We start from the raw sequence: 26,091 nt of genomic DNA on the forward strand, positions 1-26,091 counted from the left end.
AGAGATAAAAGCTCATTTACGAACGACATGAACATGCTGCATAGGTAGATGTTTATCAGTAAATATCTCCACTGAGATTAAGAAAAGCAGTAGCTTTATAAATTAAGTACTTCCTGGTATGGTTACTGTACTGGTAACTCCCCAAAAGAATCTGGATTGTGGTGATTGAACAGAGAGAAAAGCTCATTTAGGACCTGCACTTACGAAGGGGGTAGGCAGCTGTATATCAGGGAATATCCATTCTGAGAATAAAAACAGCTGTAGCTTGTTAAGGTAATTACACAGGGGAAAGGATAATGTACTGGGAACTCTTCAGAAGATCTGATTTGTGGTGAGGGGAGAGAGATAAAAGCTCATTTAGACACGACATGAAAATGCTGCATAGGTAGCTGTTTATCTGTAAATATCTCCACTGAGATTAAGAAAAGCAGTAGCTTAATAAATTAAGTACTTCCTGATATGGTTACTGTACTGGTAACTCCACAAAACAATCTTGATTGTGGTGAGGGAACAGAGAAAAAAGCTCATTTAGGACCTGCACTTACGAAGGGGGTAGGCAGCTGTATATCAGGCAGTATCCCTTCTGAGAATAAAAACAGCTGGAGCTTGTTTAGGTAATTACACAGGGGAAAGGATAATGTACTGGGAACTCCTCAGAAGAATCTGATTTGTGGTGAGGGGAGAGAGATAAAAGCTCACTTAGGAACCACATGAAAATGCTGCATAGGTAGCTGTTTATCAGTAAATATCTCCACTGAGATTTAAAAAAGCAGTAGCTTAATAAATTAAGTACTTCCTGGTATGGTTACTGTACTGGTAACTCCCCAAAAGAATCTGGATTGTGGTGAGGGTACAGAGAAAAAAGCTCATTTTGGACCTGCACTTACGAAGGGGGTAGGCAGCTGTATATCAGGGAGTATCCGTTGTGAGAATGAAAACAGCTGGAGCTTGTTAAGGTAATTACACAGGGGAAAGGATAATGTACTGGGAACTCCTCTTAAGAATCTGATTTGTGGTGAGGGGAGAGAGATAAAAGCTCATTTAGGAACGTCATGAAAATGCTGCATAGGTAGCTGTTTATCAGTAAATATCTCCACTGAAATTAAGAAAAACAGCAGCTTAATAAATTAACTACTTCCTGCTATGGTTACTGTACTGGTAACTCCCCAAAAGAATCTGGATTGTAGTGAGGGAACAGAGAAAAAAGCTCATTTAGGAACTTCACTTACGAAGGGGGTAGGCAGCTGTATATCAGGGACTATCCCTTCTGAGAATAAAAACAGCTGGAGCTTGTTAAGGTAATTACACAGGGGAAAGTATAATGTACTGGGAACTCCTCAGAAGAATCTGATTTGTGGTGAGGGGAGAGAGATAAAAGCTCATTTAGGAACGACATGAACATGCTGCGTAGGTAGCTGTTTATCAGTATATATCTCCACGGAGATTACGAAAAGCAGTAGCTTAATAAATTAAGTACTTCCTGATATGGTTACTGTACTGGCAACTCCCCAAATGAATCTGGATTGTGGTGAGGGAACAGAGAAAAAAGCTCATTTAGGACCTGCACTTACGAAGGGGTTAGGCAGCTGTATATCAGGGAGTATCCCTTCTGAGAATAAAAACAGCTGGAGCTTGTTAAGGTAATTACACAGGGGAAAGGATAATGTACTGGGAACTCCTCAGAAGAATCTAATTTGTGGTGAGGGGAGAGAGATAAAAGCACATTTAGGAACGACATGAACATGCTGCGTAGGTAGCTGTTTATCAGTAAATATCTCCACTGAGATTAAGAAAAGCAGTAGCTTAATAAATTAAGTACTTCCTGGTATGGTTACTGTACTGGTAACTCCCCAAAAGAATCTGGATTGTGGTGAGGGAACTGAGAAAAAAGCTCATTTTGCACCTGCACTTACGAAGGGGGTAGGAAGCTGAATATCAGGGAGTAAACCTTCTGAGAATAAAAACAGCTGGAGCTTGTTAAGGTAATTACACAGGGGAAAGGATAATGTACTGGGAACTCCTCAGAAGAATCTAATTTGTGGTGAGGGGAGAGAGATAAAAGCACATTTAGGAACGACATGAACATGCTGCGTAGGTAGCTGTTTATCAGGAAATATCTCCACTAAGATTAAGAATAGCAGTAGGTTAATAAATGAAGTACTTCCTGGTATGGTTCCTGTTCTAGTAACTCCCCAAAAGAATCTGGATTGTGGTGAGGGAACAGAGAAAAAAGCTCATTTAGGACCTGCACTTACGAAGGGGGTAGGCAGCTGTATATCAGGGAGTTAACCTTTGGAGAATAAAAACAGCTGGAGCTTGTTAAGTTAATTACAGAGGGGAAAGGATAATGTACTGGGAACTCCTCAGAAGAATCAGATTTGTGGTGAGGGGAGAGAGATAAAAGCTCATTTAGGAACGACATGAATATGCTGCGTAGGTAGCTGTTTATCAGTAAATGTCTCCAATGAGATTAAGAAAAGCAGTAGCTTAATAAATTAAGTACTTCCTGGTATGGTTACTGTACTGGTAACTCCCCAAAGGAATCTGGATTGTAGTGAGGTGCGGCGGGCGGCAACCCCGTCCAGCGAGGAAAGGCGACCACCACACGAGGATCCTTCTCAATCGCACTTTATTGAAGAGCTGCTTGGTTGAGGGAGAGCTGAAGCGAGGGGCCCCGAGGGCCAAAAAACGCCTGCTTATATACGCTTGGGGGAGCAAGGGTCGCTCCCTGATTGGTCTGCGTCTGGTTGTTACTAGCAACCGCTTCGGGATTGGCTGGGACTAGAGCTCGCTTGCGCGTGCGCGGGGTTTGGGCGCGAAAGTCCACTAAGCATTGCCGTTTATGGAGTTGTTTACTGCTAAGGCTACCAGGAAGCAGGCGCCATCTTGTAATGGCGTCGCTGCGGGCTTCCTGCAGTTCCCCCTTTTTGTTTTCGTGCAGGTAAGAGTAGAGGTCTGATCTCTGTGTGCTATTTTGGAACATTGTACTGGCTTTCCCATGAGTGTTATCCATTCATCGGACGCCAGACCCGTCCGATACCTTTTTTCCAGAGGTGGGGTATAGGGTATCTACCCACGTGCAATCAGACTTGCTCTTCTTGGGGCTTATTGTCATAGAACTCCCAAGTGCGGTGCTATTGCCCGGCACCCTGCTTCTCTTGGAGGCACGCCCATCCCGGGTGCAATGGGGTCTTGTAACCCCAGGGGTGCAAGATCCGTGCAACCAGGGAGCTCATTCCCTTTTCAGGGCCGCGAGCCATATTTGGGGGGAACCGCCACATTCCAAAGCGGCTAATGCTTGTGTGATCAAGACCTTATCCCTGCGCGTTTGAGCTCGTAGGCGGCAGACCAACCAGAGACAAACCACGCTGCCCCCAACACAGAGCAGCAAAAATATCCCCACTCCCACCCATTCTTTAAAGTAGGAGAGAGGGGTAGTTATCCAACTCGTAAACTGCCCCAGGGTAATGGGATGAACCTGCGTTCCATTTAGCACTGCTATTCTCAGGAGCTGTTCCCGCACCAGGTCCTCAGCCTCCCTTCCCCACTCTCCTGACAAATATTGGCTTAACAGTTTTGATTCATTCCGGGAGGCATTGAAGCGCAGGGGGGTAATGCAGATATGTTTGTAGGATGAAATACAGCCAATTTGAACTAGCTCAGTTAACTCATCAAGCTGAACCTGCATTAAATCCACTCTTTGGTTAACTGCAAGGATCCCAGATGCCAGGTGGGAATTTATTTTTGCTTCTGTTTCCAAAATCTGTGCTGTCTGGGCTACCACCTGATTGACCGTCTCAGCGGTTTGGACCTGGTTGGCCATGGCCACCCCGGCGGCAACAGCCGCTCCTGCACTGATGGCAACGGCCGTTACTATGGCTGCGGTTATTCCAAAGTCTCTTTTCTCCCTAAGTAACGTTATCAGTGGGAAGTTATCTGGGTCTAATTTTACTGGGATAGGTACGAAGGTGGGTACTTTCACAATTACAGCAGTGGACTGTGAGCCATTCCAACAGTTAGAGATCCAGCATTCCCCCATCGCACAGTTGATCTCATCACTGGAGACATTAGAAGTCAGCAGGAACATATGAGGGGGCTGCAAGCAAACAGGGGCTGCTCTTACAGTGGCATTACTCCCTACAAACTCATGTAGGCTGGCATTGGCAAATTTTATGGGTTTTCCTAGTTGGTATAGATTCATTCCAGAAGCCCGCCACCTGGAGATGCGGACACTCCGTAATTTCGTGATTGCGGAGATATCTGACGATACCCCGGCCTCATTTGCTATAAGCCATTGGAACCAAGGCCACCTATCGGTCACTGTGTTATTTTCAAATTCTGGCTCTATTATCTGTCTACTCAATGCTGGGGAAAGGGAGAAGCCTGGGATTATTTGCTTTTCCTCCCAAGTTTTATCTTGGCACTGAATAAAGGACGGGGGGAAGGCAGGAGAGGCACGGCAATAGGGGGATCCTCTAAACTGGGTAGCACCACTCAAATTTAAATTTCGAGGAGCCAATGGTATCAAGGCCTCTACTAGAATCAAAGTCTGGTTACTTGGGGTCATAGATTGATCAGTGCTCCCTTTTAATTTATTTAGTGCCGTAATTAACTGTAAGGGGTTTGTGTTGAGAAAAGGGTTACTACTTTCTACATAGGTCAATGTTTTTCTCTTCAATTTAATGCAGGAATTATTTCCCGCAAACGAAAAGCAAAAGGTCCCCTTAAGCTTTATGCTGGTATGACTGAACCTCACTGTGGTAAATTCTTTAGGGGATAAACAGGGCACTTCCATGGCACACGTCGAGGAGAATAAAGTGGGAAGAAAGGGGGAACTGGCATGTATTGGCAAAGGGACAGGCCAAGCTCTAGCTACAGCCCAAAGCACCGTTTCCTTTGCAGTGACAGAAACAGGCATGATCATCACCGCCAGCAGCAGGGACACCCACTGCCTCTTGCGACAGGTTGGTGAGGGATTGATTTGACGGGTCGCTCCCGCAATCATCATCTCCAGGATCTCTCTCATCATCATACGCCTTCTGGTCAAGCGCCTTTACTGGTCTCGTCAATCGAGCTGGAATCCAGTGTGGAACCTCTTGGCCCTGAGGAAAAACACAAACAGCTCCCCTGGATCTCGTTATAACCGGATCCGGTCCATACCATTTGTTATCCAGGACCTCCTTCCACATGACCACATCTGTTTTGTCTTGGGCCTTTTGTAACATATGCCTATCGGATGCTGACTCACCGGCATCATTCAAATTTAAAAAGTTTAAGGTAAAGAGCGCAAGAGAGAGTCTCTCTCTGGGGGTTGCCGTCTCGGCTATTCCCCCTTTTTGTTTTTGTATTAATTCTTTTAGGCTCCTATTGGCTCTCTCCACAATCCCCTGTCCTTGGGGGTTGTAAGGCAGTCCTGTGGTATGGGCCACTTGCATTTGTGCGCAAAAGGTGCAAAATCCGTTTGAGGCATAAGCCGGCCCATTGTCTGTTTTTATTCTCTGTGGTTTACCCCATGCTGCCCAAGCCTCGAGGCAATGGGTCTTTACGTGAGTAACCTTTTCCCCTGCTAACGCAGTGGCATGGATTATGCCTGAGAAGGTGTCTACCGACACATGGACATATTTGATTTTTCCAAATTCTGGTAAATGGGTAACATCCATTTGCCAAAGGGCATTGGATTTTAGGCCCCTTGGGTTCACCCCGACATGTGGGAAAGGGAGAAAGGTGACACAAGACTGACAGGCTCTGACTATCTCCCTGGCCCTTTTTCTGGAGATATGAAATTTTTGTCTCAAAGTGTTTGCCAGGACATGATACAGATTATGAAATTTCTGGGCCTGTGTAACAGGGTCTTCTACAAGGCAGGCCATAAGTCGTGTTGCGCGGTCAACCAGGTCATTGGCCTGCGCCATTGGTCCTGGTAGCAGAGAATGTGCACGCACGTGACCAATGAAGAAGGGATGACTACGCTGCAAAATGGCATCTTGAATCTGTAAGAGGACATTAGAGACCATACTACTCTGTCTTATAGATGCTGCGACTTCGAGAGAGGCTACAGCATTGACCACATACTGCGAGTCTGAATACAAATTAAAGGGCCCTGGGAAGGTTTTAAACACTTCCAGAACTGTCAAGCACTCCACCACTTGTGGAACATCCGGGCGGAAGGTTAGAATCACTGGTGTTTTGCCCTGTACCACATATGCTCCTTGCCCTGATTTAGACCCATCCGTGAATACAGTTAGCGCTCCCGGTACAGGGTCCTTTTGTGTTAACACTGGGAAATAGACCAAATTCTTTTCTATGATAGCAAGCAAAGGATGCTTGGGGTAATGGTTATCAATTACCTTAGAGTAGGAGCAAACAAGCACGGCCCACACATCCACTGTAGCCGCTAAGGTTTCTACCTGTTCACGGGTATAGGGTATAATTAGCTTGTCTGGGACTTTAGCAAAATGCATCAGACAGTATTTGAGTCCTAAAAGTGCCTGGGAAGCTACCAGCTCTGGGAAATATTGAATCGTCCTAGCGCCAACAGAACTGCCATGAAGCCACCATAGAGGGCCATCCTGCCATATCACTCCTGTAGGGTAGTTTTTTGTTTTTAGAATGCATAAGATAATTGGAGCCGCGGGATCATACCGCCGCAGCTGCGCTCCGGCCATTGCTTCCTCGACCTTGTGCAAGGACCGTAACGCAGAGGGTGTCAAGGCCCGAGGGGAAGTAACTTCTGGGTTTCCCTCAAGTATAGAGAATAAAGGCAATAATTCTGACCTAGGGATGTTCAGGAATCCCCTTATCCAGTTAATGTCCCCCATTAGTTGCTGAAAATCATTAAGAGTTTTTAAACGTGAGGTCCGAAAAGAGATTTTTTGTGGCCTAATGGTTTCCGGGCTTATGACTGACCCCAAAAACTCAATCATATTTGATTGCTGAACCTTTTCAGGGGCAATAGTCAGGCCCTTGGCTGTTAACAAGAATGTGATTTCCTTATACACTGTATAGAGCGTCTCCAGACAGGAGGCGGTCAACAAAATGTCATCCATGTAATGAATAACTTTTACTCCTGGGAATCTCTCCCTCACTGGAATCAAGGCCGAATCAACAAATAACTGACACATGGTGGGGCTGTTAGCCATGCCCTGTGGCAAGACCTTCCATTGGAAGCGCGCATCGGGTCGCTCGTGGTTTGCCGACGGCAGAGTGAAGGCGAATCGTTCCCTGTCCTCTTCACATAAAGGTATCGAGAAAAAGCAGTCCTTGATGTCTAAGGTAATGACCGGCCAATTGCGGGGCAGCGCTGAGAGCAAGGGGAGTCCTCTCTGGATGGCTCCCATGACCTGCATTTGGGCATTTACGGCACGCAGGTCATGTAGCAGCCTCCATTTACCGGAGGCCTTTTTGATTACAAAAATTGGAGTGTTCCAGGGTGAGACAGAGGGTTCAATATGTCCTAACCGTAATTGTTCTTTTATCAGTGTTTGAGCGGCTTCTAACTTTTCCTGAGAAAGGGGCCACTGAGGGACCCATACCGCCTTTTCCGTTTTCCAAGGTATGGGCACCTGGCCGGGTGTAGAAGCCTTATTTTCAGAGACCCCTAGGAAAAACCCAAGCCTTGTCTGTCCCTTTTACTGGATGGTTGTAAGGGTTCAGGCTTGCCCTGTAAGTGTTTGCCCAACCCTAGCGATGGGACAAACCCTTGATGTTGCATCATCCTCTCGCTAGCTTCTGAATACTCATTGGTTAATCTCAAATCTAACTGTTGTTGGACATCCCTTCCCCATAAATTTATCGGGACTTTAATGACAAACGGTACAACTTTGCCCTTTTGGCCTTCCTCAGTCCTCCAAACTAGATCCCTCGCACTGAGCTACGGAGAACTAGCGTACCCTAGTCCCTGTAGTGTCTGTGAGGATTTTTGTATAGGCCACCGCCTTGGCCATTCATCCTTCCGGATTATGCTCCGATCTGCACCTGTATCCACCAGTCCAGAGAAATTCCTTCCCTCTATTTCTAGTGTTAATATTGGCCTTTTGTCTAGTTCCATAGACAAACATGCAATTTCCACCCCAGTGGATCCAAGGTCTGCATTATTCCTCTCAATACCCTTTGTGGGAAAGCTGTCATGCCTCGAAGGCAGTAACAGGAGCTGGGCAATCCGATCTCCTGGAGCTATGGAAATGACTCCACGGGGGGCATGACAAAGGATCTTTATAGTTCCTTCACTATCTGGGTTGATGACCCCTGGGAGGACAACTAGCCCCCTCATGGTTGAAGAGGAACGGCCAAGAACTAAGCCCACTGTGTCCTTTTCAAGGGGTCCTGTCATATCAGAATCTATGACCTGTATGCCCATTGCCGGAGTTAATACTGTTCCGGTGGCGGCACAGAGGTCCAGCCCTGCGGAGCCTGAAGCTGCCCTTCGAGCCTGGGTGGCTGTAGGTGGGGGGCTGGTACCGACGTTTGAAGTGCCCCATAGATTTGCGGGCCCTGGGGACGAGGGCCCCCTCTCCCGTTTTTTGACTCTAACGGTACAGCTTGGGGGATTGGATGTCCATTAATGTCCTTCACTGACCTGCATTCATTGGCCCAATGCTTTCCCTTTTTACATCGGGGGCACAGACCTGGTTGTCGCTGCCCTCCCGTCGAATTAGCCGGGGTCTCGTTAATTTTCGGGCATTGCCGCTTAAAGTGTCCTAATTGGCCACACTTAAAGCAGCCCCTCTGTTTATTGTCCCTAGCCATGCGAGCGGCAGAAAGCACGGCCGCCGCCAAGCCTGCATTTGTCAATGGGCCTCCCACCTCTCGGCAAGCTCTTACCCATGCCTCAAGGCTCTTTTCCTTTACAGGGGTTATTGCTCTTTGACATTCTTTGGTACTCTGCTCATAGATTAATTGTTGCACAAGGGGCATGGCTACCTCCAAGCTTCCAAGTACACGCTCCGCCGTCTCAAGCATGCGTGCCACAAAGTCAGAAAATGGTTCATTGGGTGCCTGAATTACCTTTGTAAGGTTACCAGCCACCTCTCCCTTGTTCGCCAAGGCCCGCCAAGCCTTGTAAAATATCTCATTTATCTGGGAATAGACTTCAAAGGGGTAGGTGGTCTGTTCCACTGCATACTCTCCCTGTCCTAGAAGCATGTCCACTGACCATTCGGCTCTCCCTTCTTGGAGATTCTTTCTGAATTGTGTTTGTGCCTTATCCTGAACAAGGGACCTAAAGTCAAGGAACTGCCCGTGACTAAGGCATGTGCGCGCAACATCAAACCAATCCGTGGGCGTCAAGGCATTAACTGTGAGTCGCCGCAATAAGGCGGTGGTGTAATTAGCTGTTACTCCATATGTGCGCACTGCCTCCATTAGATCCCTTAGTTGTTTATGAGAGACTGGCTCATAGATCCTTTCATCTGTTACCGGGTTCTCAAAGACTGGAAAAGCCGCAGCCAACCTAGACCACGTGCTTCTCTTTATGAAGTTACTCGGCCCGCACGCCGCATAAGGCGGGGGGGCAGAGGGTGTTTTTTGCCTGGGGGCCCTGACCCCAAAGGGGTGACCGGGTCCGTATCTGTCCTCCTTGTACCTAGCAGCGGCTTCCTCCAAGCCCTTTTCATCTTCTGGGCTCAGCTCGCTGCCCGAGGTATGGCCACTCTCGGTCTCGCTCTCTAATTCACTGCCCTCTATGCTAAGAGCTGAGAAGGAGTTGTCAATCTTAAATTCCTCCAAAGAAGGATACAACGGGGCAACTGGTTCTTGTCCTTGCCCCTTTTGGGCTTGCTTTTGTTTTGCTTGTCTCGTCCCCGCCGCTTGTGCATTCGAGGATTTTTCTGAGGGCTGCAGTCCCTCCTCCAGACCCTTATGGGGTCCCCCTTTTCTTTCTTTCATCCTTTTATTTTTATTTTCCTTAGGCCTAACCACTTCCCCCTTTACTGATGAGGACTCCGAAAAACTATCCTGGTGCTTACTAAGGGCCCTTTGACCTTCCTTTATAAGGTCTGTGGAGCGTCCGTCTTCTAGGCACGAGCGTACCATGCGCCATAAGGGCATCGTTGCTCCAGAGATCTCACCCTTTTCCTGAGCGCTGTCTAAATCCCTGCCTAATTTGTCCCAGCAGGGGAGAGTCAAGTCGCCAGAGACCGCGAACCATGGCGCCTGTTGATCTATATCTGTGAGAATCTTCTTAACAGTCGCCTTACCAACCTTAAGGCCACGCTGCTTTAGTAAAGCCTGAAGGGGAATGTAAAGATCTTCGGAATCGATTGTTTTCCCCTGAGCATTTCCCATGGCGCACTCTTATCTACGAGCGTCCTACCCACGGGCGAAAGCCGCGTTATCTACCGCGGACTTACTTTCGCTTCTGACTTACTCTAGATCAATACAGCGGCACTCCTTTCCAGGTTCGTCACAACGCAAACAAAGCAAACACACACCCGCCACCAGCACCCACAGCGGAAGGATAATAAGAAGCCACCAGACAGGAACGGCAGTCCACATACCTGAGGGAAGTTACCTCTTCCTGCGTTGAGTTCTGGATCCTCTTTGTCCCCTCGCGTGGTTCCCGGGTTTCGGCACCAGTTGCGGCGGGCGGCAACCCCATCCAGCGAGGAAAGGCGACCACCACACGAGGATCCTTCTCAATCGCACTTTATTGAAGAGCTGCTTGGTTGAGGGAGAGCTGAAGCGAGGGGCCCCGAGGGCCAAAAAACGCCTGCTTATATACGCTTGGGGGAGCAAGGGTCGCTCCCTGATTGGTCTGTGGCTGGTTGTTACTAGCAACCGCTTCGGGATTGGCTGGGACTAGAGCTCGCTTGCGCGTGCGCGGGGTTCGGGCGCGAAAGTCCACTAAGCATTGCCGTTTATGGAGTTGTTTACTGCTAAGGCTACCAGGAAGCAGGCGCCATCTTGTAATGGCGTCGCTGCCGGCTTCCTGCAGTGAGGGAACAGAGAAAAAAACCCATTTAGGACCTGCACTTACGAAGGTGGTAGGCAGCTGTATATCAGGGAGTTAACCTTCTGAGAATAAAAACAGCTGGAGCTTGTTAAGGTAATTACAGAGGGGAAAGGATAATGTACTGGGAATTCCTCAGAAGAATCTGATTTGTGGTGAGGGGAGAGAGATAAAAGCTCATATAGGAACGACATGAACATGCTGCATATGTAGCAGTTTATCAGTAAATATCTACACTGATTTAAGAAAAGCAGTAGCTTAATAAATTAAGTACTTCCTGGTATGGTTACTGTACTGGTAACTCCCCAAAAGAATCAGGGTTGTGGTGAGGGAACAGAGAAAAAAGCCCATTTAGGATCTGCCCTTAGGAAGGGGGTAGTCAGCTGTATATCAGGGAGTAAACATTCTGAGAATAAAAACAGCTGGAGCTTGTTAAGGTAATTACACAGGGGAAAGGATAATGTACTGGGACCTCTTCAGAAGAATCTGAATTGTGGTGAGGGGAGAGAGATAAAAGCTCATTTAGGAACGAGATTAAAATGCTGCGTAGGTAGCTGTTTATGAGTAAATATCTCCACTGAGATTAAGAAAAGCAGTAGCTTAATAAATTAAGTACTTCCTAGTATGGTTTCTGTACTGGTAACTCCCCAAAAGAATCTGGATTGTGGTGAGGGAACAGAGAAAAAAGCTCATTTAAGACCTGCACTTACGAAGGGGGTAGGGAGCTGTATATCATTGAATAAACCTTGGAGAATAAAAACAGCTGGAGATTGTTAAGGTAATTACACAGGGGAAAGGAAAATGTACTGGGAACTCCTCATCAGAATGTGATTTTTGGTGAGGGGAGAGAGATAAAAGCTCATTTAGGAACGAGATTAAAATGCTGCATAGGTAGATGTTTATCAGTAAATATCTCCACTGAGATTAAGAAAAGCAGAAGCTTAATAATTTAAGTACTTCCTGGTATGGTAACTGTACTGGTAACTCCCCGAAAGAATCTGGATTGTGGTGAGGGAACAGAGAAAAAATCTCATTTAGTATCTGCACTTACGAAGGGGGTAGGCAGCTGTATATCAGGGAGTAAACCTTCTGAGAATAAAAACAGCTGGAGCTTGTTAAGGTAATTACACAGGGGAAAGGTTAATGTACTGGGAACTCCACAGAAGAATCTGATTTGTGAGAGGGGAGAGAGATAAAAGCTCATTTAGGAACGACATGCACATGCTGCATAGGTAGCTGTTTATCAGTAAATATCTCCACTGAGTTTAAGAAAAGCAGTACCTGAATAAATTAAGTACTTCCTGGTATGGTTACTGTACTGGTAACTCCCCAAAAGAATCAGGATTGTGGTGAGGGAATGGAGAAAAAAGCCCATTTAGGACCTGCACTTACGAAGTGGGTAGACAGCTGTATATCAGGGAGTAAACCTTCTGAGAAAAAAAACAGCTGGAGCTTGTTAAGGTAATTACCCAGGGGAAAGGATAATGTACTGGGAACTCCTCAGAAGATTCTGATTTGTGGTGAGGGGAGAGAGATAAAAGCTCTTTTAGGAACGACATGAACATGCTGCTTAGGTAGCTGTTTATCAGTAAATATCTCCACTTAGATTAAGAAAAGCAGTAGCTTAATAAATTAAGTACTTCCTGGTATGGTTACTGTACTGGTAACTCTCCAAAAGAATCTGGATTGTGGTGAGGGAAAAGAGAAAAAAGCTCATTTAGGACCTTCACTTACGAAGGGGGTAGGCAGCTGTATATCAGGGAGTAAACCTTCTGAGAATAAAAACAGCTGGAGCTTGTTAAGGTAATTACCCAGGGGAAAGGATAATGTACTGGGAACTCCTCAGAAGAATTTGATTTGTGGTGAGGGGAGAGAGATAAAAGCTCATTTAGGAACGAGATGAAAATCCTGCGTAGGTAGGTGTTTATCAGTAAATATCTCCACTGAGATTAAGAAAAGCAGTAGCTTAATAAATTAAGTACTTCCTGGTATGGTTACTGTACTGGTACCTCCCCAAAAGAATCTGGATTCTGGTGAGGGAACAGAGAAAAAGCTCATTTAGGACCTGCACTTACGAAGGGGGTAGGCAGCTGTATATCAGGGAGTATCCCTTCTGAGAATAAAAACAGCTGGAGCTTGTTAAGGTAATTACACAGGAGAAAGGATAATGTCCTGGGAGCTCCTCAGAAGAATCTGATTTGTGGTGAGGGGCGAGAGATAAAAGCTCATTAAGGAACGACATGAACATGCTGCATAGGTAGCTGTTTATCAGTAAATATCTCCACTGAGATTAAGAAAAGCAGTAGCTTAATAAATTAAGTACTTCCTGGTATGGTTAGTGTACGGGTAACTCCCCAAAAGAATCTGGATTGTGGTGAGGGAACAGAGAAAAAAGCTCATTTAGGACCTGCACTTACGAAGGGGGTAGGCAGCTGTATATCAGGGAGTAAACATTCTGAGAATAAAAACAGCTGGAGCTTGTTAAGGTAATTACACATGGGAAAGGATAATGAACTGGGAACTCCTCAGAAGAATCTGATATGTGGTGAGGGGAGCGAGATAAAAGCTCATTTAGGAACGACATGAACATGCTGCGTAGGTAGCTGTTTATCAGTAAATATCTCCACTGAGATTAGGAAAAGCAGTAGCTTAATAAATTAAGTACTTCCTGGTATGGTTACTGTACTGATAACTCCCGGAAAGAATCTGGAGATGGGTGAGGAAACAGAGAAAAAAGTTCATTTAGGACCTGCACTTACGAAAGGGGTAGGCAGCTGTATATCAGGGAGTATCCCTTCTGAGAATAAAAACAGGTGGAGCTTGTTAAGGTAATTACAAAGAGGAAAGGATAATGTAATGGGAACTCCTCAGATTAATCTGATTTGTGGTGAGGGGAGAGAGATAAAAGCTCATTTAGGAACGACATGAAAATGCTGCATAGGTAGCTGTTTATCAGTAAATATCTCCACTGAGATTAAGACAAGCAGTAGCTTAATAAATTAAGTATATCCTGGTATGGTTACTGTACTGGTAACACCCCAAAAGAACCTGGATTGTGGTGAGGGAACAGAGAAAAAAGCTCATTTAGGACCTGCACTTACGAAGGGGGTAGGCAGCTGTATATCAGGGAGTAAACCTTCTGAGAATAAAAACAGCTGGAGCTTGTTAAGGTAATTACACAGGGGAAAGGATAATGTACTGGGAACTCCTCAGAAGAATCTGATTTGTGGTGAGGGGAGAGAGAAAAAAGCTCATTTAGGAACGACATGAACATGCTGCATAGGTAGCTGTTTATCAGTAAATATCTCCACTGAGATTAAGAAAATCAGTAGCTTAATAACTTAAGTACTTCCTGGTATGGTTACTGTACTGGTAATTCCCCAAAAGAATCTGGATTGTGGTGAGGGAACAGAGAAAAAAGCCCATTTAGGACCTGCACTTACGAAGGAGGTAGGCAGCTGTATATCAGGGAGTAAACCTTCTGAGAATAAAAACAGCTGGAGCTTGTTAAGTTAATTACACAGGGGTAAGGATAATGTACTGGGAACTCCTCAGAAGAATCTGATTTGTGGTGACGGGAGAGTGATAAAAGCTCATTTAGGAACGACATGAACATGCTGCGAAGGTAGCTGTTTATTAGTAAATATCTCCACTGAGATTAAGAAAAGCAGTAACTTAATAAACTAAGTACTTCCTGGTATGGTTACTGTACAGGTAACTCCCCAAAAGAATCTGGATTGTGTTGGGGGAACAGAGTAAAAAGCTCATTTAGGACCTGCACTTACAACGGGGGTAGGCAACTGTATATCAGGGAGTAAACCTTCTGAGAACAAAAACAACTGGAGCTTGTTAAGGTAATTACACAGGGGAAAGGATAATGTACTGAAAACTCCTCTGAAGAATCTGATTTGTGGTGAGAGGAGAGAGATAAAAGCTCATTTATGAATGACAGGAACATGCTGCGCACGTGCCTGTTTATCAGTAAATATCTCCACTGAGATTAAGAAAAGCAGTAGCTTAATAAATTAAGTACTTCCTGGTATGGTTACTGTACTGGTTAATCCCCAAAGAATCTGGATTGTGTTGAGGGAACAGAGAAAAAAGCTCATTTAGGACCTGCACTTACGAAGGGGGTAGGCAGCTGTATATCAGGGAGTATCCCTTCTGAGAATAAAAACAGCTGGAGCTTGTTAAGGTAATTACACAGGGGAAAGGATAATGTACTGGGAACTCCTCAGAAGAATCTGATTTGTGGTGAGGGGAAAGAAATAAAAGCTCATTTAGGAACGACATAAAAATGCTGCATAGGTAGCTGTTTGTCAGTAAATATCTCCACTGAGATTAAGAAAAGCAGTAGCTTAATAAATTAAGTACTTCCTGGTATGGTTACTGTACTGGTAACTCTACAAAAGAATCTGGATTGTTTTGAGGGAACAGAGAAAAAAGCTCATTTAGGACCTGCCCTTAAGAAGGGGGTAGGCAGCTGTATATCAGGGAGTAAACCTTCTGAGAATAAAAACAGTTGGAGTTGTTAAGGTAATTACACAGGGGAAAGGATAATGTACTGGGAACTCCTCAGAAGAATCTGATTTGTGGTGAGGGGCGTGAGATAAAAGCTCATTTAGGAACGACATGAACATGCTGCATAGGTAGCTGTTTTTCAGTAAATATCTCCACGGAGATTAAGAAAAGCAGTAGCTTAATAAATTAAGTACTTCCTGGTATGGTTAGTGTACGGGTAACTCCCCAAAAGAATCTGGATTGTGGTGAGGGAACAGAGAAAAAAGCTCATTTAGGACCTGCACTTACGAAGGGGGTAGGCAGCTGTATATCAGGGAGTAAACATTCTAAGAATAAAAACAGCTGGAGCTTGTTAAGGTAATTACACATGGGAAAGGTTAATGTACTGGGAACTCCTCAGAAGAATCTGATATGTGGTGAGGGGAGAGAGATAAAAGCTCATTTAATAACGACATGAACATGCTGTGTAGGTAGCTGTTTATCAGAAAATATCTCCACTGAGATTAAGAAAAGCAGTAGCTTAATAAATTAAGTACTTCCTGGTATGGTTACTGTACTGGTAACTCCCCAAAAGAATCTGTATTGTGGTGAGGGGACAAAGAAAAAAGCACATTTAAGACGTGCACTTACGAAGGGTTTACGCAGCTGTATATGAGGGAGTAAACCTTCTGAGAATAAAAACAGCTGGAGCTTGTTAAGGTAATTACACAGGGGAAAGGATAATGTACTGGGAACTCCTCAGAAGAATCTGATTTGTGGTGAGGGGAGAGAGATAACACTCATTTAGGAGCGACATGAAAATGCTCCATATGTAGCTGTTTATCAGTAAATATCTCCACTGAGATTAAGAAAAGCAGTAGCTTAATAAACTACGTACTTCCTGGTATGGTTAGTGTACTGGTAACTCCCCAAAAGAATCTGGATTGTGGTGAGGGAATAGAGAAAAAAGCTCATTTATGACCTGCACTTACGAAGGGGGTAGGCAGCTGTATATCAGGGAGTAAACCTTCTGAGAATAAAAACAGCTGGAGCTTGTTAAGGTAATTACACAGGGGAAAGGATAATGTACTGGGAACTCCTCAGAAGAATCTGATTTGTGGTGAGGGGAGAGAGATAAAAGCTCATTTTGGAACGACATGAACATGCTGCATAGGTAGCTGTTTTTCAGTAAATATCTCCACGGAGATTAAGAAAAGCAGTAGCTTAATAAATTAAGTACTTCCTGGTATGGTTAGTGTACGGGTAACTCCCCAAAAGAATTTGGATTGTGGTGAGGGAACAGAGAATAAAGCTCATTTAGGACCTGCACTTACGAAGGGGGTAGGCAGCTGTATATCAGGGAGTAAACATTCTAAGAATAAAAACAGCTGGAGCTTGTTAAGGTAATTACACATGGGAAAGGTTAATGTACTGGGAACTCCTCAGAAGAATCTGATATGTGGTGAGGGGAGAGAGATAAAAGCTCATTTAGGAACGACATGAACATGCTGTGTAGGTAGCTGTTTATCAGAAAATATCTCCACTGAGATTAAGAAAAGCAATAGCTTAATAAATTAAGTACTTCCTGGTATGGTTACTGTACTGGTAACTCCCCGAAAGAATCTGGAGATCGGTAAGGAAACAGAGAAAAAAGTTCATTTAGGACCTGCACTTACGAAGGGGGTAGGCAGCTGTATATCAGGGAGTAAACCTTCTGAGAATAAAAACAGCTGGAGCTTGTTAAGGTAATTACACAGGGGAAAGGAAAATGTACTGGGAACTCCTCATCAGAATGTGATTTTTGGTGAGGGGAGAGAGATAAAAGCTCATTTAGGAACGAGATTAAAATGCTGCATAGGTAGATGTTTATCAGTAAATATCTCCACTGAGATTAAGAAAAGCAGAAGCTTAATAATTTAAGTACTTCCTGGTATGGTAACTGTACTGGTAACTCCCCGAAAGAATCTGGATTGTGGTGAGGGAACAGAGAAAAAATCTCATTTAGTATCTGCACTTACGAAGGGGGTAGGCAGCTGTATATCAGGGAGTAAACCTTCTGAGAATAAAAACAGCTGGAGCTTGTTAAGGTAATTACACAGGGGAAAGGTTAATGTACTGGGAACTCCTCAGAAGAATCTGATTTGTGAGAGAGGAGAGAGATAAAAGCTCATTTAGGAACGACATGCACATGCTGCATAGGTAGCTGTTTATCAGTAAATATCTCCACTGAGTTTAAGAAAAGCAGTACCTGAATAAATTAAGTACTTCCTGGTATGGTTACTGTACTGGTAACTCGCCAAAAGAACCTGTATTGTGGTGAGGGAACAGAGAAAAAAGCTCATTTAGGACCTGCACTTACGAAGGGGGTAGGCAGCTGTATATCAGGGAGTATCCCTTCTGAGAATAAAACCAGCTGGAGCTTGTTAAGGTAATTACACAAGGGAAAGGATAATGTACTGGGAATCCTCAGAAGAATCTGATTTGTGGTGAGGGGAGAGAGATAAAAGCTCATTTAGGAACGACATGAACATGCTGCTTAGGTAGCTGTTTATCAGTAAATATCTCCACTGAGATTAAGAAAAGCAGTAGCTTAATAAATTAAGAACTTCCTGGAATGGTTACTGTACTGGTAACTCCCCGAAAGAATCTGGAGATCGGTAAGGAAACAGAGAAAAAAGTTCATTTAGGACCTGCACTTACAAAGGGGGTAGGCAGCTGTATATCAGGGAGTAAACCTTCTGAGAATAAAAACAGCTGGAGCTTGTTAAGGTAATTACACAGGGGAAAGGATAATGTGCTGGGAACTCCTCAGAAGAATCTGATTTTTGGTGAGGGGAGAGAGATAACACTCATTTAGGAGCGACATGAAAATGCTGCATATGTAGCTGTTTATCAGTAAATATCTCCACTGAGATTAAGAAAAGCAGTAGGTTAATAAATTACGTATTTCCTGGTATGGTTAGTGTACTGGTAACTCCCCGAAAGAGTCTGGATTGTGGTGAGGGAATAGAGAAAAAAGCTAATTTATGTCCTGCACTTACGAAGGGGGTAGGCAGCTGTATATCAGGGAGTAAACCTTCTGAGAATAAAAACAGCGGGAGCTTGTTAAGGTAATTACACAGGGGAAAGGATAATGTACTGGGAACTCCTCAGAAAAATCTGATTTGTTTCTGAGGAGGAGAGATTAAAGCTCATTTAAAACGACATGAACATGCTGCGTAGGGAGATGTTTATCAGTAAATATCTCCACTGAGATTAAGAAAAGCAGTAGCTTAATAAATTAAATACGTCCTGGTATGGTCACTGTACTGGTAACTCCCCAAAAGAATCTGGATTGTGGTGAGGGAACAGAGAAAAAAGCTCATTTAAGACCTGCACTTATGAAGGGGGTAGGCATCTGTATATCAGGGAGTAAACCTTCTAAGAATAAAAACAGCTGGAGCTTGTTAAGGAAATTACACAGGGGAAAGGATAATGTACTGGCAACTCCTCAGAAGAATCTGATTTGTGGTGAGGGGGAGAGAAATAAAAGCTTATTTAGGAACGAAATGAACATGCTGCATAAGTAGCTGTTTATCAGTAAATATCTCCACTGAGATTAAGAAAAGCAGTAGCTTAATAAATTAAGTACTTCCTGGTATGGTTACTGTACTGGTAACTCGCCAAAAGAACCTGTATTGTGGTGAGGGAACAGAGAAAAAAGCTCATTTAGGACCTGCAATTACGAAGGGGGTAGGCAGCTGTATATCAGGGAGTATCCCTTCTGAGAATAAAAACAGCTGGAGATTGTTAAGGTACTTACACAGGGGAAAGGATAATGTACTGGGAACTCAGTAATTGAATCTGATTCGTGGTGAGGTGAGAGAGATAAAAGCTCATTTAAGAACGACATGAAAATGCTGCATAGGTAGCTGTTTATCATTAATTATCTCCACTGAGATTAAGAAAAGCAGTACCTTAATAAAATAAATACTTCCTGGTATGGTTACTGTACTGGTAACTCCCCAAAAGAATCTGGATTGTGTTGAGGGAACAGAGAAAAAAGCTCATTTAGGACCTCCACTTACGAAGGGGGTAGGCAGCTGTGTATCAGGGAGTATCCCTTCTGAGAATAAAAACAGCTGGAGCTTGTTAAGGTAATTACACAGGGGAAAGGATAATGTACTGGGAACTCCTCAGAAGAATCTGATTTGTGGTGAGGGGAGAGAAATAAAAGCTCATTTAGAAACGACATGAAAATGCTGCATAGGTAGCTGTTTGTTAGTAAATATCTCACCTGAGATTAAGAAAAGTAGTAGCTTAATAAATTAAGTACTTCCTGGTATGGTTACTGTACTGGTAACTCCCCAAAAGAATCTGGATTGTTTTGAGGGAACAGAGAAAAAAGCTCATTTAAGACCTGCCCTTAAGAAGGGGGTAGGCAGCTGTATATCAGGGAGTAAACCTTATGAGGATAAATCAGCTGGAGGTTGTTAAGGTAATTACACAGGGGAAAGGATCATGTACTGGGAACTCCTCAGAAAAATCTGATTTGTGATGAGGTTAGAGAGATAAAAGCTCATTTAGGAACGACATGCACATGCTGCATAGGTAGCTGTTTATCAGTAAATATCTCCACTGCGATTAAGAAAAGCAGTAGCTTAATAAATTAAGTACTTCCTGGTATGGTTACTGTACTGGTAACTCCCCAAAAGAATCTGGATTGTGTTGAGGGAACAGAGAAAAAAGCTCATTTAGGACCTGCCCTTAAGAAGAGGGTAGGCAGCTGTATATCAGGGAGTAAACCTTCTGAGAATAAAAACAGCTGGAGGTTGTTAAGGTAATTACAAAGGGGAAAGGATAATGTACTGGGAACTCCTCAGAAGAATCTGATTTGTGATGAGGGAAGAGAGATAAAAGCTCATTTAGGAACGACATGCACATGCTGCATAGGTAGCTGTTTATCAGTAAATATCTCCACTGAGATTAAGAAAAGCAGTAGCTTAATAAATTAAGAACTTCCTGGAATGGTTACTGTACTGGTAACTCCCCGAAAGAATCTGGAGATCGGTAAGGAAACAGAGAAAAAAGTTCATTTAGGACCTGCACTTACAAAGGGGGTAGGCAGCTGTATATCAGGGAGTAAACCTTCTGAGAATAAAAACAGCTGGAGCTTGTTAAGGTAATTACACAGGGGAAAGGATAATGTGCTGGGAACTCCTCAGAAGAATCTGATTTTTGGTGAGGGGAGAGAGATAACACTCATTTAGGAGCGACATGAAAATGCTGCATATGTAGCTGTTTATCAGTAAATATCTCCACTGAGATTAAGAAAAGCAGTAGGTTAATAAATTACGTATTTCCTGGTATGGTTAGTGTACTGGTAACTCCCCGAAAGAGTCTGGATTGTGGTGAGGGAATAGAGAAAAAAGCTAATTTATGTCCTGCACTTACGAAGGGGGTAGGCAGCTGTATATCAGGGAGTAAACCTTCTGAGAATAAAAACAGCGGGAGCTTGTTAAGGTAATTACACAGGGGAAAGGATAATGTACTGGGAACTCCTCAGAAAAATCTGATTTGTTTCTGAGGAGGAGAGATTAAAGCTCATTTAAAACGACATGAACATGCTGCGTAGGGAGATGTTTATCAGTAAATATCTCCACTGAGATTAAGAAAAGCAGTAGCTTAATAAATTAAATACGTCCTGGTATGGTCACTGTACTGGTAACTCCCCAAAAGAATCTGGATTGTGGTGAGGGAACAGAGAAAAAAGCTCATTTAAGACCTGCACTTATGAAGGGGGTAGGCATCTGTATATCAGGGAGTAAACCTTCTAAGAATAAAAACAGCTGGAGCTTGTTAAGGAAATTACACAGGGGAAAGGATAATGTACTGGCAACTCCTCAGAAGAATCTGATTTGTGGTGAGGGGGAGAGAAATAAAAGCTTATTTAGGAACGAAATGAACATGCTGCATAAGTAGCTGTTTATCAATAAATATCTCCACTGAGATTAAGAAAAGCAGTAGCTTAATAAATTAAGTACTTCCTGGTATGGTTACTGTACTGGTAACTCGCCAAAAGAACCTGTATTGTGGTGAGGGAACAGAGAAAAAAGCTCATTTAGGACCTGCAATTACGAAGGGGGTAGGCAGCTGTATATCAGGGAGTATCCCTTCTGAGAATAAAAACAGCTGGAGATTGTTAAGGTACTTACACAGGGGAAAGGATAATGTACTGGGAACTCAGTAATTGAATCTGATTCGTGGTGAGGTGAGAGAGATAAAAGCTCATTTAAGAACGACATGAAAATGCTGCATAGGTAGCTGTTTATCATTAATTATCTCCACTGAGATTAAGAAAAGCAGTAGCTTAATAAAATAAATACTTCCTGGTATGGTTACTGTACTGGTAACTCCCCAAAAGAATCTGGATTGTGTTGAGGGAACAGAGAAAAAAGCTCATTTAAGACCTGCCCTTAAGAAGGGGGTAGGCAGCTGTATATCAGGGAGTAAACCTTATGAGGATAAATCAGCTGGAGGTTGTTAAGGTAATTACACAGGGGAAAGGATCATGTACTGGGAACTCCTCAGAAAAATCTGATTTGTGATGAGGTTAGAGAGATAAAAGCTCATTTAGGAACGACATGCACATGCTGCATAGGTAGCTGTTTATCAGTAAATATCTCCACTGCGATTAAGAAAAGCAGTAGCTTAATAAATTAAGTACTTCCTGGTATGGTTACTGTACTGGTAACTCCCCAAAAGAATCTGGATTGTGTTGAGGGAACAGAGAAAAAAGCTCATTTAGGACCTGCCCTTAAGAAGAGGGTAGGCAGCTGTATATCAGGGAGTAAACCTTCTGAGAATAAAAACAGCTGGAGGTTGTTAAGGTAATTACAAAGGGGAAAGGATAATGTACTGGGAACTCCTCAGAAGAATCTGATTTGTGATGAGGTAAGAGAGATAAAAGCTCATTTAGGAACGACATGCACATGCTGCATAGGTAGCTGTTTATCAGTAAATATCTCCACTGAGTTTAAGAAAAGCAGTACCTAAATAAATTAAGTACTTCCTGGTATGGTTACTGTACTGGTAACTCCCCATAAGAATCTGGATTGTGGTGAGGGAACAGAGAAAAAAGCTCATTTAGGACCTGCACTTACGAAGGGGGTAGGCAGCTGTATATCAAGGAGTAAACCTTCTGAGAATAAAAACAGCTGGAGCTTGTTAAGGTAATTACACAGGGGAAAGGATAATGAACTGGGAACTCCTCAGAAGAATCTGGTTTGTGGTGAGGGGAGAGAGATAAAACCTCATTTAGGAACGACATGAAAATGCTGCATAGGTAGCTGTTTATCAGTAAATATCTCCACTGAGATTAAAAAAAGCAGTAGCTTAATAAATTAAGTACTTCCTGGTATGGTTACTGTACTGGTAACTCCCCAAAAGAATCTGGATTGTGGTGAGGGAACAGAGAAAAAAGCTCATTTAGGACCTGCACTTACGAAGGGGGTAGGCAGCTGTATATCAGGGAGTATCCATTCTGAGAATAAAAACAGCTGGAACTTGTTAAGGTAATTACACAGGGGAAAGGATAATGTACTGGGAACTCCTCAGAAGAATCTGATTTGTGGTGAGGGGAGAGAGATAAAAGCTCATTTAGGAACGAAATGAACATGCTGCATAGGTAGCTGTTTATCAGTAAATATCTCCACTGAGATTAAGAAAAGCAGTAGCTTAATAAATTAAGTACTTCCTGGTATGGTTACTGTACTGGTAACTCCCCAAAAGAATCTGGATTGTGGTGAGGGAACAGAGAAAAAAGCTCATTTAGGACCTGCACTTACGAAGGAGGTAGGCAGCTGTATATCAGGGAGTATCCATTCTGAGAATAAAAACAGCTGGAGCATCTTGAGGTAATTACAGAGGGGAAAGGAGAATGTTCTGGGAACTCCTCAGAAGAATATGATTTGTGGTGAGGGGAGAGAGATAAAAGCTCATTTAGGAACGACATGAACATGCTGCGTAGGTAGCTGTTTCTCAGTAAATATCTCCACTGAGATTAAGAAACGGAGTAGCTTAATAAATTAAGTACTTCCTGGTATGGTTACTGTACTGGTAACTCCCCAAAAGAATCTGGATTGTGGTGAGGGAACAGAGAAAAAAGCTCATTTAGGACCTGCCCTGACGAAGGGGGTAGGCAGCTGTATATCAGGGAGTATTCCTTCTGAGAATAAAAACAGGTGGAGCTTGTTAATGTAATTACACAGGGGAAAGGATAATGTACTGGGTACTCCTCAGAAGAATCTGATTTGTGGTGAGGGGAGAGAGGTAAAAGCTCATTTAAGAACGACATGATAATGCTGCATAGGTAGTTGTTCATCAGTAAATATCTCCACTGAGATTAAGTAAAGCAGTAGCTTAATAAATTAAGTACCTCATGGTAAGGTTACTGTACTGGTAACTCCCCAAAAGAATCTGGATTGTGGTGAGGAAACAGAGAAAAAAGCTCATTTAGGACCTGCCCTTAAGAAGAGGGTAGGCAGCTGTATATCAGGGAGTAAACCTTCTGAGAATAAAAACAGCTGGAGGTTGTTACGGTAATTACAAAGGGGAAAGGATAATGTACTGGGAACTCCTCAGAAGAATCTGATTTGTGATGAGGTAAGAGAGATAAAAGCTCATTTAGGAACGACATGCACATGCTGCATAGGTAGCTGTTTATCAGTAAGTATCTCCACTGAGTTTAAGAAAAGCAGTACCTAAATAAATTAAGTACTTCCTGGTATGGTTACTGTACTGGTAACTCCCCATAAGAATCTGGATTGTGGTGAGGGAACAGAGAAAAAAGCTCATTTAAGACCTGCACTTACGAAGGGGGTAGGCAGCTGTATATCAGGGAGTAAACCTTCTGAGAATAAAAACAGCTGGAGCTTGTTAAGGTAATTACACAGGGGAAAGGATAATGTACTGGGAACTCCTCAGAAGAATCTGATTTGTGTTGAGGGCAGAGAGAAAAAAGCTCATTTATGAACGACATGAACATGCTGCGTAGGTAGCTGTTTATCAGTAAATATCTCCACTGAGATTAAGAAAAGCAGTAGCTTAATAAATTAAGTACTTCCTTTTATGGTTAATGTACTGGTAACTCCCCAAAAGAATCTGGATTGTGGTGAGGGAACAGAGAAAAAAGCTCATTTAGGACCTGCACTTACGAAGGGGTAGGCAGCTGTATATCAGGGAGTATCCTTTCTGAGAATAAAAACAGGTGGAGCTTGTTAAGGTAATTACACAGGGGAAAGGATAATGTACTGGGAACTCCTCAGAAGAATCTGATTTGTGGTGAGGGGAGAGAGATAAAAGCCCATTTAGGAACGACATGAACATGCTGCATAGGTAGCTGTTTATCAGTAAATATCTCCACTGAGATTAAGAAGAGCAGTTGCTTAATAAATTAAGTACTTCCTGGTATGGTTACTGTACTGGTAACTCCCCAAAAGAATCTGGATGGTAGTGAGGGAACAGAGAAAAAAGCTCATTTAGGACCTGATCTTACGAAGGGGTTAGGCAGCTGTATATCAGGAAGTATCCCTTCTGAGAATAAAACCAGATGGAGCTTGTTAAGGTAATTACACAGGGAAAGGATAATGTACTGGGAACTCCTCAGAAGAATCTGATTTGTGGTGAGGGGAGAGAGATAAAAGCTCATTTAAGAACGACATGATAATGCTGCATAGGTAGTTGTTTATCAGTAAATATCTCCACTGAGATCAAGTAAAGCAGTAGCTTAATAAATTAAGTACCTCCTGGTAAGGTTACTGTACTGGTAACTCCCCAAAAGAATCTGGATTGTGGTGAGGAAACAGAGAAAAAAGCTCATTTAGGACCTGCCCTTAAGAAGAGGGTAGGCAGCTGTATATCAGGGAGTAAACCTTCTGAGAATAAAAACAGCTGGAGCTTGTTAAGGTAATTACACAGGGGAAAGGATAATGTACTGGGAACTAGTCAGAAGAATCTGATTTGTGGTGAGGGGAGAGAGATAAAAGCTCATATAGGAACGACATGAACATGCTGCGTAGGTAGCTGTTTATCAGTAAATATCTCCACTGAGATTAAGAAAAGCAGTAGCTTAATAAATTAAGTACTTCCTGGTATGGTTACGGTACTGGTAACTCCCCAAAAGAATCTGGATTGTGGTGAGAGAACATAGAAAAAAGCTCATTTAAGACCTGCACTTACGAAGGGGGTAGTCAGCTGTATATCAGGGAGTGTCCCTTCTGAGAATAAAAACAGCTGGAGCTTGTTAAGGTAATTACATAGGGGAAAGGTTAATGTACTGGAAACTCCTCAGAAGAATCTGATTTGTGCTGAGGGGAGAGAGATAAAAGCTCATTTAGGAAGGACATGATCATGCTGCGTACGTAGCTGTTTATCATTAAGTATCTCCACTGAGATTAAGAAAAGCAGAAGCTTAATAAATTAAGTACTTCCTGGTATGGTTACTGTACTGGTAACTCCCCAAAAGAATCTGGATTGTGGTGAGGGAACAGAGAAAAACGCTCATTTAGGACCTGCACTTACGAAGGGGGTAGGCAGCTGTATATCAGGGAGTATCCCTTCTGAGAATAAAAACAGCTGGAGCTTGTTAAGGTAATTACACAAGGGAA

This window comes from Perognathus longimembris, chromosome 8, assembly GCF_023159225.1.
Source record: "Perognathus longimembris pacificus isolate PPM17 chromosome 8, ASM2315922v1, whole genome shotgun sequence".
NCBI classification, from domain to species: Eukaryota; Metazoa; Chordata; class Mammalia; order Rodentia; family Heteromyidae; genus Perognathus; species Perognathus longimembris.